Source organism: Uloborus diversus, chromosome 3 (genome assembly GCF_026930045.1).
Source record: "Uloborus diversus isolate 005 chromosome 3, Udiv.v.3.1, whole genome shotgun sequence".
Taxonomy (NCBI): Eukaryota; Metazoa; Arthropoda; class Arachnida; order Araneae; family Uloboridae; genus Uloborus; species Uloborus diversus.
In genome coordinates, this window is record NC_072733.1 from 157,312,915 (window position 1) to 157,327,335 (window position 14,421).

Below are 14,421 nucleotides of genomic sequence, written 5' to 3' on the forward strand. Positions count from 1 at the left end.
AAAAAAGTGTTGTCATTTTTTCTTCTGTTCTCATCGGTACTGTGGAATAATTTTGAAATTCTCTAATATTTAGGTGAGTACCTTTTTTTTAAATTAAGTTCTTCGGTACTCCGGCTGAGCTACCAATACATTTGTTGTTACTTTTTCGTTTCGGCAACTGAGAAATGACTTACAAAAAAAAAAAACTATAATTGCTATATACATCTAAATCTGAATAAAAATTTTTGATCAATTTTTCATAGGCATTTTTTATTACTTTAAAATAATTTTAGTTATTTTTTCTTTAAGAATATTACTGATCTTATGAAACCTTTCGAGTCTAAGTGAGTATGTTGTGCAGAGATCATCTGCAATTTTTTCAAATGTACGAAGTAGTTCAAATGAACGAGTTGAATGAACAATCCTCTGATGTGTGTGTGTGTGAACAGAAATTAAATAGAATGACATTGCCCACCCCTGTTTTTTTTTAAAGAGTTTTAGAGGGTGGTTCATTCTCAATGCCAGGGGTTGGCATTGAGAATTGCCCCCCCCCCCCCCCAATGTGACCAGACGTCCTGCTTTTTGTCTTAGCGGGAATGTCCCGCCAAAGTGTCTCGCTTTGTCGAAAAAGTTCTGCTTTTTTTGTTTAAATTCTGTCACACAAGAAATATAACATACAATCTAGATTTTTTAAACGCTTTTTCGATTTTTTGCTGTCAGTAAACGTAAGAACGCCATGTAAAATGTTATTCTTTAATGTTTAATACGCTGCAAGTACAAATGAAAATAATAATTTTGATTAATAAATTTGTTGTGTGATGCAATATTCTTTACATCAATACTATTAAATTATTTTCAACTTGAGTTCTTTATTGGTACATTTGAGTTATTTCTTGGCATTTTTCTGTTACGTAAAATATTATGCCTGTGGGAAAAAAAAGCTACTCAACCCCCCCTCCCCCCATCATGTGTCCTGATATTTAACTTGAGAAATCTGGTCACATTCCCCCCCCCCAAATTTTCTCAACCTTCTTTCCCCCCTTTTTTTATTTTCTAGCTCTCTTTTTTATGTTTTATTTTTTAAAAATATGTTAATTTAATTTTTTAACATTTTTTTTAGTTGTTTATTTATTTATTTTTAATCATTATTATCATCATTATTTTATTAGAAAAGTTCTGTGATATGCCAATGAAAACACACATACACATACAAACTAAATAAATAAATGAAATGAAATATAAACAAAATAAAATAAAATAAATAACTTGAATCAAAAATGAATCAATAAATAAATTTCAATAGAAAAATTAAAAAATCCCCTCCAAAAATTTTGATAGTGCAATTTGCGCCATAATCCCGCTCTGTGGGCACCCGTGCTCAATGCCATGAATAAATTGTAACTAATTTTAATGATAAATCAGGGGTAATAAATAATACATGATGCAATCAGATACATTTAAATATTTTATTTCCTACACGTTAATATTTTTAAGTTACTTTAGTAGGAAGGAAAGCTTTGAATGAGAAATAAAAATTTGAACGATACTTACGCATTCTTTGCATTGGCCAGGACTGTTTTAGAAAGTCTTTTTTGTTTTTAATCTCGCTGTAAAAATTCCTCACAAGCTAATCCAATATTAATTTTACAGGTGAACTTTACCTCAGAGCAAGACTAACTTATGTCCACAATCGCTACTTTATAGGAAAAAAAAGGAACATTTGTCTGGATCATTCAAAGGATAAGGGGTGCCCTCTTTTAACACTGGTAAATAATTACAGTTGATTGTTTTTTTTTTTTTTAGAATTACGTTTGCATGACTCGATATGGACTAGGATTATACATACAATGCAGAAAATCGCAATTTATAGACTCGTGTCAGTCTGGCTCTGAGGTACAGAAATGAGTTTTTGGACTTTTTCGGTCATCTGTAATCAAATTTATCTTTTTCCGCTACGTGAAGTAAACCAGCCAGGACACCGAGATTTTGTTTGAAGACCGAGACTGTCATGGTCAAACCAGGGTGCTTATTCCAAGCTCGAAATTCACCTTGCGAGATTAGTTCTGATCGCCTCACTAGATGGCGCTATAGGGAAAAAAGCGGTCTCGAAAGGAAATTCTCGCAAGTAGCAATTCCAAGCGCCAAAAAAAGGGGAAAAATGACTTTTCGGGCGCTTATTTGCGGAGCGAAATCTCGACTGCCCTAAAGTAGGTGAGATTGAGCGATTTTTGTGATACAATTTGGGAGTTTGTCTTTCTGAAAGGTATTGGCTCGAGGAAAACGAATTCGGATGTTGCCAAACTTGGAGATGGTGCAGGGGGGCAAGGGGGGGGGGAATAAAACTGCACTAGGGGGGGGGGCAAGTGGTTTTCCGTTAAATTTTTGTGACACAAAAATGGGAGTTAGTTTTTCTGAAAGGTATTGGCAAGCAGAAAACAAATTACAATGTTACGAACCTTGAACATAGTGAAGGGGAGGGAGGGGGGTTAAAACTGCGCTGGGGGGCAAGTGGTTTTCCGTTAAATTTTTGTGACACAAAAACGGGAGTTAGTTTTTCAGAAAGGTATTGGCAAGCAGAAAACAAATTAGAATGTTACAAACCTTGAACATTGTGAAGGGGAGGGAAGGGGTTAAAACCGCGCTGGGGGCAAGTGGTTTTCCGTTAAACTTTTGTGACACAAAAACGGGAGTTAGTTTTTCTGAAATGTATTGGTAAGCAGAAAACAAATTAGAATGTTAGGAACCTTGAGCATAGTGAAGGGGGGGTAAAAAAGTGGTTGTCCGTGGAATTTTTGTGATAAAATTACGGCAGTTGGTTTTTCTGATAGGTATTGGCACGAGGAAAACGAATTAGGATGTGGCCAACCCCAAAAATGGTGCAGGGGGGGGGGTTATAACTGCAAACATAAAACAGGTATATATGCAAAATTTTTCGCTTTACAACAAGTTTTCAAAGCTTAAAATGCTTAATTCAACTAATAACAACATTATAATGTACAAACATCCGATTTAAATTGCAGACACGTGTTTCGGTAGACACGTGTTAAGAGCTCCTTTTTCAATGTAAAAAATGTTTATGAATGAAAATGCATTAGGCTAAGGTTGATAACTTCCATTGATTCCAGTAACCAAACCCATCATTTAAGAACTAAGGTACGAGTGGGGGGGGGGGGGATCGGGGGCACTCCAAATTTTCAAGATATAATGCATTTGAAATAATTAAGGGGCTAGGAATTTCCTACTCCCTCTTATTTTTTTGACCGCTCGACGGCCTGCACAAATGCGTCTAGGGGAAATTTTATGTAAAAAGCGTTTATAAATTTTATTTTTCTTTTGTACATTATCCCACTTAAAATTTAGTTTTTTTCGCAAAAGTACTAGTTGTTTCTGAAAGTTGTATGAATTTCAAACTTACACAGAATATACAATCCCTTTTTTTTGCGTTTTAGGGGGGGGGGGTGACATCACAAATTATCGCTCCGGGTGTCACCCATGCTGGGTACGCCACTGACGTAGGTATTTTTTTTTTTTTTTTTGTCTTCTTTTGATATAAAATCCTCCTCCCCTTTTTTTCCCCCTAAATTCTTTATTTATTACCTACTGTCAATATTCAATTTCAATTGAATTCAATTTGTAAGAAAATTTATTTTTCTTTATTGAAATTTGATATTGATTTACTAATTACAAAACAGTACAAATACTGGTAATTTCTGGGGAATTGTTTCTAAAGTTTGATTTTCCATTTCGCCGACATCAAAATTAGCAATATTATACATGTATTCGATTATCGTGTGCGCATTTGTAAATTGGCTGCTATGTAATATGATGCATTTCAAGGAAAAGAGAATGCTTCAAAATGCACCTTTTTTCTTTTCTTCTTCAATTTAGGATCTTTCCTTTGGGTTGAACTTTAAAGTTCTTTATCAGCTGAAGAGAAATAATGATTGAAAAATTTATTCCTTTTACGAATATTTTTCAATATACATTTACAGAAGCAGAGTATTTATTTATTTTAAACTGCTCTTGTAACCAAGATTACTGTTTTGACTTTTTAATCTTTAAAATAAAGATGGAATTGTGTAATCATAGGTACAAGTTGCTTGTTTTGAAAAAGTAATCTAGAAAAGTACTGTTTTGAGGATATCTTTGGAAAACAATACCTAGAAAAAATGGAATTTCAAAACAGGAATATTGAAGAAGTAATACTTTTTATTTAGTATATGCTTATTAAATTATAATTTTAAAGGAGAAGAGAAAAAAAATCTGGAACATATCTTTGAAACTGAGATTATTGTTATAATTGCAACTGGGAGCGGGGGGAGGGTTGGTTTTTACATTACTAATCCTAATATGGAAGATTATATATTCTGTTATGTCTGCTCCCATCCCCAAAAGCTCAATTAGCACAACAAACCTTTTACATTTTGTAGGGGTGTCCTCCCCCAAAATATCCAGTAGACTCCCCCCTCCAAAAGCAAGAGCCCCCCAAATAAAAAAATACCCCTCAACCCCCTTTAAAAATTTCAATGGCGCAGTCAGCGCCATGCCCTAACACCCCCCTCCCTGCATTTTAGTGTTTTTTTTTATTCAATTTGAATTAGCAGATTTTTTCATCAAGACTTTTGAATGCCTCTAAACCTTTCGCACTCTGCACTTCATTAGACACGGCAACAACATATTATTCAGTCCACGATTACGAACTATTTGTATTTTTTCGTCTGCATTTATGAGGGTTAAGATTTTTTTTTTAGTATCATTATTTTTTATTTCGATTATGGTTTCTTGGGAAAAATATATTTCATATAAGACGTTCTTACTAATATAGATGGTGTTATAGGGTAAATCAACAAAATTTACGGTTAATTTTTATCATATTTATGTATTGGCTGTTTTCACCTTTTCGATTTTTGTTTTAGACACTAATATTGAAATATGCAAAAAATATGACTTACTTTTTGCCATTCGACTAAGCTTTTTGCACCGGAGCACTCGGCCATTTTTCCTTTGTGTACTATTTTGTAAAATTCTCGGAGAATTAATTTTTAAGAACATCTGGGTTTGCTTCAAGAAAATCTAAAATTATTTCGGTGTGATTCTTTGTAACGTAAAACGTATTCTTTGAAGAGTAGCCATTAGCGTGCCAGTCATCAAAGTTCGCGCTCTTCCGTGCAAGGATTAAACAAAACAAAACTAGCTGCGCTGAAAGAACATTGGTTGGAAGAAGTCACGTGTACCTCCTGGCCGACCAAACTAATCGAAAAAATCGGTGCCTCTTCGAGAGACAGCTGCGAGCTGTTCAGAATTCAATGTTGCGAGATTTTTTCCGACAACATCGATCACGTGACGGGAAATCTCGAAGTCGAAACGAGAATTGTTTGGAATGAGCGCGCAGGACTTCTGGCAATCCTACTTATAGTCTACAATTTCACCATCCAATAATGACTTAACCTTCCGAAATGGCTACTGCATGATAGATTTTTCTGTATGTTGCAGTGTTATATTTTGTTGCTTTTATATTTTTCTTAAATCTTATAATACCACCAACTTTAATTTTAAAACTCATATATTATTGCTTATTACAAGAAAAAGAAAGGATTATTTTCTCATAGCATGAGTATTGGAAAATAAAAATCTGTTTATTGAAAACTAGTATTACATTAGTTTTTATGAATCATAAGGCAATCAAATGTAAAAATAGTACATGTCTGTATCATTGTATTGTTTAATAAAAATATTTGTTTGCATTTAATGAATTTATTTTTTCCATTTAAATCCATATTCACTTTAAAACAGCCTAGGCTGATACCACAAGAAGTTATGATTCATTAAGTTTGCTTCAGATATTGAACCAAAAGTGAAAACATATAAAATGCATTAAATTTGAACCGGAACAAAAGAGCTTAACTTTAAATTTACATTAATGTCATACTAAGTACTGGTTTCATTTCAATGTATATTGTGACTCTGATAAGTTTAAGCTTGACCTTGATAATGTTTATATTCTTTTGGGATATCAAGGAAGGGTAATTGGCACCAAATTGAGTTGGGTTGCTTTTGTAGAAGTTTCTCAAAAGTATTCCAACCCAAATCCGTGCAGCAATTACACGTCCCTTTTTCATTGAAGTTCCCAAAAAGAAGTAGTCAAGGTCAAGCTTGCATTTATCAGAGCCACACTATAATTTTTCTTTCTCAACACCAACTTTTTAATTCATTTTATAACTTTTGATACTGGACCCAAAATTCATGATTTTTTGTATCATGATTTAATTTTTAATTGCATTAAAAAATTTAACTGCTACGTTACAGATTCATCATTTACACATATTACACATTTTATTTATTATTATTAAGCTCAGCGTTTTCGATTTGAAAATTTTAATGTACTGAAAAAAGGTGGATAGGGCAGTTTTTCCCAGGGTGGACAAAATCTGACAACTTTGCCTTTCGGTGATATTTTGCATAGCTTTGAACCCGACATTTCTTTGAAGAAACTTCTCAAGATACCATTTAAGGATTTTTTTTCCTCTACTAAATGCTTTCACTTGATTCATAGCATATTATAGGATTCTAATAGAGAATTTTATCAGTTTATATTGATTGTTTTCAGTTGTAAGACGTGAATTTTTTGATAAGTTGACCAAAAGTTTAAAAAGATGTGATATATGGAAATTCACTGTATATTATTGTTTACATTTTGTTTCACTAGGTGTGAAACTAGCTAGCAGACGAGTGACCGAAGCAATGGTTCGGTCACTCGTCTGGTCATCGGTGCTGATTCTACATTAGCTACCAGTTTGTTTGGCACTTTAGGCTTCCTTAAGAGGTTTTCCACCTCCATCTCACTCACTTCTTATGCCGGGCTGATGAGTGCTAATAAGCACAAAACTGCAGTCCTCGGCTGGAATTGACTGAGCTGGCGGTGTATTTCATGTATTTCCGCCTTAACCCTGGCTATAGGGCGGTAAGTTACTGAAAAGTATATATGGACTTTCAATATTTTACCCCGCCATGGAGAACAACATAGTGGCATGTTCAAAGTATGAAATCTCTCACTACACAGCAAATCATGGATTATACAAAGTATAGTTTTACCATATGGACACATCAAGCCATTGTTGCGTATATGTAGATTATTGTGTGTGTGTGTTGTAATATTTTATTTTACTTTACCCTGGTAAACTTTGCTTCTTTAATAGTAAATTGATAAAAATTACCCTCTTATCCATACTATTCACTACTTACTACTAATCAGACTGCCTATTGTTTGGAAGGAAAACTTTTTGACGCTTAAAATACATATTACTCATTAGTCTTAAAACCAATTTTGAATGTTCAACAGTTTGTATAAAAAATAACAATGACACATTCAAATAAAATAATTTTATTTTCAAAAAAAATCCATTGTTTTTATGAAAATCAGCCTTCTTGTGTGCAAAATTTTTCGCTATGCCGATGAATCTGATGGGATGTTAGCCACTTCAACTGTGATAACCTAGAAATATAAGTTGCATGCAAATCCTTCCCATTTGAGTATGAAAGGTTTTTTAAGAAAAATAAAGTTCTGCATCAATTTCCACACTACCTTAAAGTGGCATCCAGACTGGAGCATCATAAAACAGCTTCTGAACATGACCTAAGATCAAAAGCACTCTAGTGTGGATGCCACTTTGGAGGTATGATGCAATAAGCGCATTACCCCTTTTTGCAGAAGCAAGGCGGGTTCCCCAGGAGGTATATTTCCATCACAGAAAAGAAAAGCTATTTGCTACTATTTTTAAAATGTCATTAAGAATTGATGGTGTAATAATCATTTACAAGAGTTGTTAGATAGTTCTAACTAATGGGAAAATTTTATACCAGGTATGTATCCAATGAAGGTGTAAGAATTGGAACATTTCTCCATTTATAAATGTTCGTCCATCTGAAAATGCAGCAGGAAACTAAAAAATACAAAATTGTGTTTGGAAAATCAATAATTTTATGTAAGGACATTACACAAATATTTTATTTACTTTGAAAAATAAAAAATCATTTATAAACAGAAAAGATATTAAAAGTAATACCTCTAGTGTGATACTTAAATGTCCAAAAGAAAAATATTTACTTGAATTGACTGGTTCTCAAAAATATTCATGGATGCAAGCCTTCATTGAGTTAGCACACTTTGTCCTTTGCCTAATATTTTAAATAAAAGAAATGAATAAAATTGTAGAAAAGTTATCAAAATTCAACATTTGACAAAAAAAAAAGAAAAATTAATTTGAATTATGAAATTTTGAATCCAAATTATGTTTTTCGCAATCATGAGTTGCGACAGGACCCTACTCATTGGAGTTATCGTTTCTGGAAACAGCTCCTGTCCCTCCAAGCCAGCCCCTTCTCCTGGGCGGTTACGTGTTTAAAGTTTTGTGTATGTAGGCGCGCGTTCGTGCATGTGTCGGCTTGTGTGTGTGCGTAGACCTGTGTGTATGCATGAAGGCGCGTGCGTATGTGTGTAAAAGCGTGTGTGAGTGTATGAGCGTGTGTGTAAGTAGGACATGAACACCACCGCCGAGCTGATTTTAGAGGACAGTGGTTAGGACCAGAAGAGCCGCGCCTGCAGAGGCTCCAGGTCCAAGCTGAAAAAGGAACCACAACGCCAAGGACGGTCAAATGAAAACAATTAGCAATCGTTATTGCTCAAAAAAAAAAAAAAAAAAAAAAAAAAAAAAAAAAAAAAAAAAAAAAAAAACCACAAATAAGCAATTGTTGAAAATGCAAGAATATTAATGAACAACAAATGAGCGATTTTCGGAAAAAATGTCCCGTTCGTAATGCTGGAGAATCAAAAATCAGGATACTACGTATAAAAAGCGAAAGAGATCCTTAAAGAGGCATAATAATTTTGTATCGGGATGGAAAAAAAAAACTACGTTTTGTTACAAAAATTAGAATTGTTTACAAGACATTTAAAACATATGAATAATTTTCCACATTACAGTCAAATCTCAATAACTCGAATATTCCTTTATCTCGAAGTTTTCATCGGATGCCAAACTTTTGAGACTGTTGTGAAAATTCCCCATAACTCGAAGTACCAATAACTCGAACGTTTTAGCCCATGGGACTTCGAGTTATCGAGAGTTGACTGTATTTCCTAACAAAGAATTAGTCTACTTATCTTCTGTTTCAAACACAAGTGACATTTCAATGAAGCACGGTCATGAAAATGCTTCATTAATAGATCAAAATATAAATGGAATCTTTCTTGCACTCAGAGTTATATTTTTACTTTCATAACTTAAAATTATATCTATGAAAAAACAGGATTTTTAAAGAAATTTTTAAATTTGATTAACGAGACTACTGTAATGTACATTGGTTTGAAATGCACTTCTTAATTTCACTTCAACAGCTTTGTCAAAAATGTTTGTATTCTCGTTGGGCCCTCACACCGAACATAGTATAACAGTAAAGCAGACCTGTAGGTACTCAGAAAAGTAATTTTGCATCGAAGGTGCACTGCTTGGCATTCAATTTATGGTAAGAGATTTGGCGAATCACATAATATGTATACAGTATAGAAAATATGTTTAATCATCCAATGATAAATATAGAATGATAAGTGTTCTTCATCTCTTCAGCAGGAAATTACTAAGATTTAAAAGATATAAATATGGCACAGCTCCAAAGACTAGTTTTAATCATTAAAATTTTGTACAGTATTTATATTACTTGACAAATATCACATGAATTTACAATTAATATACCTGAATCAATGGAATGCATGAGCTGTATATGAATGTTGAAAATTTATTTAACCTGAGAACTAATGTTCGGGGATGAAGGAAATAAGAATAAATTCAGGTAATTGCAGGACTAGTAGAATAAACCTTTGTATTCAACAAGAGAAAATAATTTATAGTTTTTTTGCACTTGGTGGTATAGTTTTTTTTTTGTACTAATAGTGAGACAAGTTTACAACATTTTTTGATACTCAAAGCTAAAAAAAAAAAAAATAACTGAAAAAAAATGAATGATTTGTTTATAAAAATTCCATTATTTGATTTTTTTTAACGGGAATAAATGAAAATTCAAGAAGTATTATACATATCATTCAACTTTACATGGGCAAAACTGATGTAAACGTAACGACTATAAAGTGGAAATTAATGACGAAATAACTTACTATGCTTCAGCAGCTCGAGGCATAAAATTTGTATTCCTCCTTCTTACAAGATGGCTTGCACAAAAAGAAAGAAAAAGTTGACACAGCATCAGTTTTCAGTACTCTTTTTTAGTCAGATAAAATCCTTGTGGTCATACATGGCCGTTGTGACAACCTTGAATATCGTGATTTGACATTGACAACCGATTTATTTTTTTAGCTCTGTAGTTGAATGTGGAAGGATTTTGAGGGATATTTCCTGCTCCTTGCATTCTTCTTTAGCATCATTATTCGTTCATCTACACGCACAACCGCTTGCTAGCATTCTTCTTTACGAAAAAACCTGATTTCGACAGCTAACGCCACGCTCCCAATACCTTTAACATTACCATATGCGTTTGTTTTGCATAAGGAGCCGTATCCGCGGTGTTCTTCTTCTCGGCGTGAAAGTATCCCATTGAAAATATTGTTACTTTCTGACTATGTGTCAAAAAGTTCACTAATATCTGCTTCAGGCACATTGTTGAAAGTCTCATAACCCTACACATCCTGCAGACGAGTCGCCATTTTGATTTGGTGTTTTAATTTCAAGTTTTAATAAAAAAATTCTGGGTAGAGATTTTTTGATTCAAAAATCGCACGTATTCGAGCGTGATGGAACACCATGTTTTACATTTAGCGCCATCTGCAGTCTTTCAACTCAAAAATAACTAAGTTACTTAGTTGATAAATGATGAATACCACTTAATGAAACTTACTGAACCGAACTTTATGAATTATTTTAGGCGGGGGAGATTAAGAAAGATGTGAGTGTTAAACCATTTCAAGATTATAAAAACCTCTATTCATTTTCATTGAATGAATTTGAAACATAACTCGTAATACTTTATGGAATTGTATCACGAAATTAATGCTAGAATTTACATGGACGCGTCCTATCCAATGCTACATTTTATAGCAGTACATAGTTACAGCCTCATTTTAAATATATATTATCATAAGTTACTGGAAAATTCCCGTTAATTGTTGACACAAATATATGAATTGCATTTAGATTGGTTTGAACTTGATAAACTAGTTTATTTTTTCAGGAATATATTCCTTAGGAATGTATAGATTAAAAATATTGGGTTAGCGTTAGTAAAAAAAGATACTTCGAAATTCGAAAATGAGGTAGAGAAAAATATATTGATTTTAAAGTATAAGGACAGACAAATGAAAAAATAATTTCAAGGAGTTACGTTTTCATACTTTAATCAAGAAATAACAACGGAAGTGCTCAGTTTAAAAATATAATTGTTGAATTAATGAATTTAATAATTTATTATTATCATTATTTTTATTTGTATTTGCTACTAAAACAAAGAAATTATTTTCTTTGCATAAAAGCGATGAAATTGTTGGAAATGGAATTTTAATAAGACTTAGTTTATAAATAAAACTAATAGATGGCGCCACAAAATATAATTGCGAGAACCTCGAAAAATAATTGGTCCTTTTTAAACAGGTTAGGATGCATTTTGCTGCCCCAGAAGATGTAACTTGAACTTGAACTCTTCTGAATTCATAACTTTTAACGTGAATTCCTGAAAAATGTATTTACAAATTATTTTGCAGGAACGAATCCTATTAGGTTTATTTCTCTGACGAACTCGCAGTTTCGGTATATACATTTAGTCTTATTTTTAAATGCTCCCTTTGATATACAGTATAACCCCGATTTAACGATAGGCAAGGGACTTTAAAAAGTTGTCGTTAAATCAAGGATATAGTTGCATTCGAGGAGCATATACATTCAATTCAGTTCAATCCTTACCAGTGAAATGTATAAGGTGAGGAAATCGTTAAATCGGGTATCGTTAAATCGAAGTTATATACTACTGGCATATGTACTTTCTCTGGTTTCCAAGCCCGTCATTTCGAGTTTTTCCAAGAAGAAAGGGGGGGGGGGACAAAGATTAAATGCTTAATGCAAATTTAATCAGAAAAAAACAAAAACGTCCACTTATTTGTAAAAACATTAATTTTTCAAAACCAGAAAGCTGCGGCTATCGCCCCCCCCCCCCTCTTTAAAACGCCTCGAATGACTGACCGAGGTTGGGTCAGTCTCGACCGAGGACTGGCCGAGGTGGCCGAATGACTTTTATCGTGCATGGTTAAGAGTCAGAAGACCTTGAATTCGAATCCTTATGTTGTCCCATCAGGCACGTCATTTCATAATTTTCCAGGGATGGAAGGGGGGAGGAGGGTGCAAAAGGATATTCAATGCATAATGAAAAACAACAAAAACTTTGCCCACATATGTGGCAGTGACTAGCAAAAGGGATGTAAAGTGGCAAAATTAAAAATTTGGAGATAACCAGTACGAATGGCAGATGAACCTCTCCTCTGTCTTGGGGCAAGAGATAGTACTATTAGCCCTGGTAGGTTCTGTTACACAGCATGATTTAGAAAAAAAAATCAATGAAAGCCTACCTAGGACCTTGTCTTTAAACGCGTTTAACTCAAAACTTGAAAATGTTGACTTACATCCCTTTGCTTCTCACTGCCCCATATGTGCAATTAGATTGATTTCTTTAAGCTGAAGCAAAAACGAGATGCATTTGAAATCATATTTGATTTCAAATGCATCTCGTTTTTGAATATCTCATTTGCAAACGAGATGCCAATTGAAATTATATTCGCTCAATCTTGCAGATGTGTTTTCTGCAAAATCTTAACGTATGACCTGACTTACTATCTTCATCGTCAATATGTATAGGAAGCAACCAAACTTTTTTTTTATTATTAGAATTTTGTGTAAGGCTTAAGATTTTAACCTATAACGATTTGCTTGATGGGAGATTTCGTGTTTCTTTTTTCTTTCTTTCTTTCTTTTTTTCGAATTCCAATGAGCAGAAAAGGTCAGTAACCATTATTAATCCTCCTGGAAGGCATTCGGGTCATTCTATATCAACAAGGCAAATGAACCAGAAGTTTTGTCCGTGATATTTTCGATTTCATTAAAGTTTTGTTTATTTTCTTTGAATGCTTTGATAATAGGCAAAACCCTATCATTTCTTATTATTTTGCTTGATGAATTAGCAGTATTTTCCACGTAAATTGAAAAATAGCAAAAATTACCAAACGTTGACCATCACGAAATTATACATAATTTAAAAGAAAATGTGAGAACTTATACATATATATATTATTTAAAACATTTTTAAAAGTTTCAGCATGGTACACAAATAAATAAGTAATTGAATGAAATTAAAAGATAAAAGTTATTTTTTAATGGTAAAATTTTATACTTCTTATTACTTACCCTCTTCAATTAAAAGGAAAAAAAATGCTTGCCAATCCTTGATCCACAGATATGAAAAGTTTCGAACTGCATTGATGAAAAGTGTTCAGTTAAACATTCCAAAATTATTCCTTGTTATACGAAAGAAATTTGACAAAAGGAAGTACTGTGTTTTATTCAAATATTCCTTGATGGATTTTTTTTTTTTTTGAAATGCTTAAATTTTACATCTAATTTTAATTTCATTTAATTAAATCCCACTTATTTCTATTTATTGTGCTCCAAAAGCTTAAATAGTGGCACATTTAAAATTTATGTCATACCGAAAAACAACTTTCAATTCAATTACCAAAGATTTCTTACTAATTTGCATGGTCTTCTGAATTATTTTGCTCCAAATTAAAACATTTCACTTATTTGGATTTGAAAACGGGAGAGCGGAAGAAGATGAATTTCAGAAATCGGGCCCCATAAATCAGGCCACCAAGCAAGGCTAAGGCTGAGTGATTTTTTGACCAACCATATTACATAAAATAGAGCTAAAAAATATGCATCTTATTTGTACACCATTTAAAAGAAGGGGGAAAAAGCACTAAAGGAGCTAAATGCAAAATAAAATGTGGGAATATTGACAGAGAGAAACAAGAAAGAGACTGTAAAAGGTCTGATTGCATTTTGTTGGAGACTAGAGACTAACATGGAGACTGCAATTCTTCTATTCATCATTTCCATGTCCTAACTAAATTTGAAAGTGAAAATCACATAAATTTCCCTTTTTTTTTGCTAACGCAAAAAGCTAATTGCGTTAGCTAATTGCAATAGCAGGTTAACTTCCGTGTTTTTACGCTACATTTTAGTGGTTTAGCTTGTTTTATGTTAGTCAAACACACGGGAAATTTGGAAACAATTGGCTGTCTGGATGAAAAGGATTTATGCCAGAATGTTTCCTAATATAACTCTTTCTAAAACAACTTTGATGACAATGTGCATTACTTTTTCAACATTATTC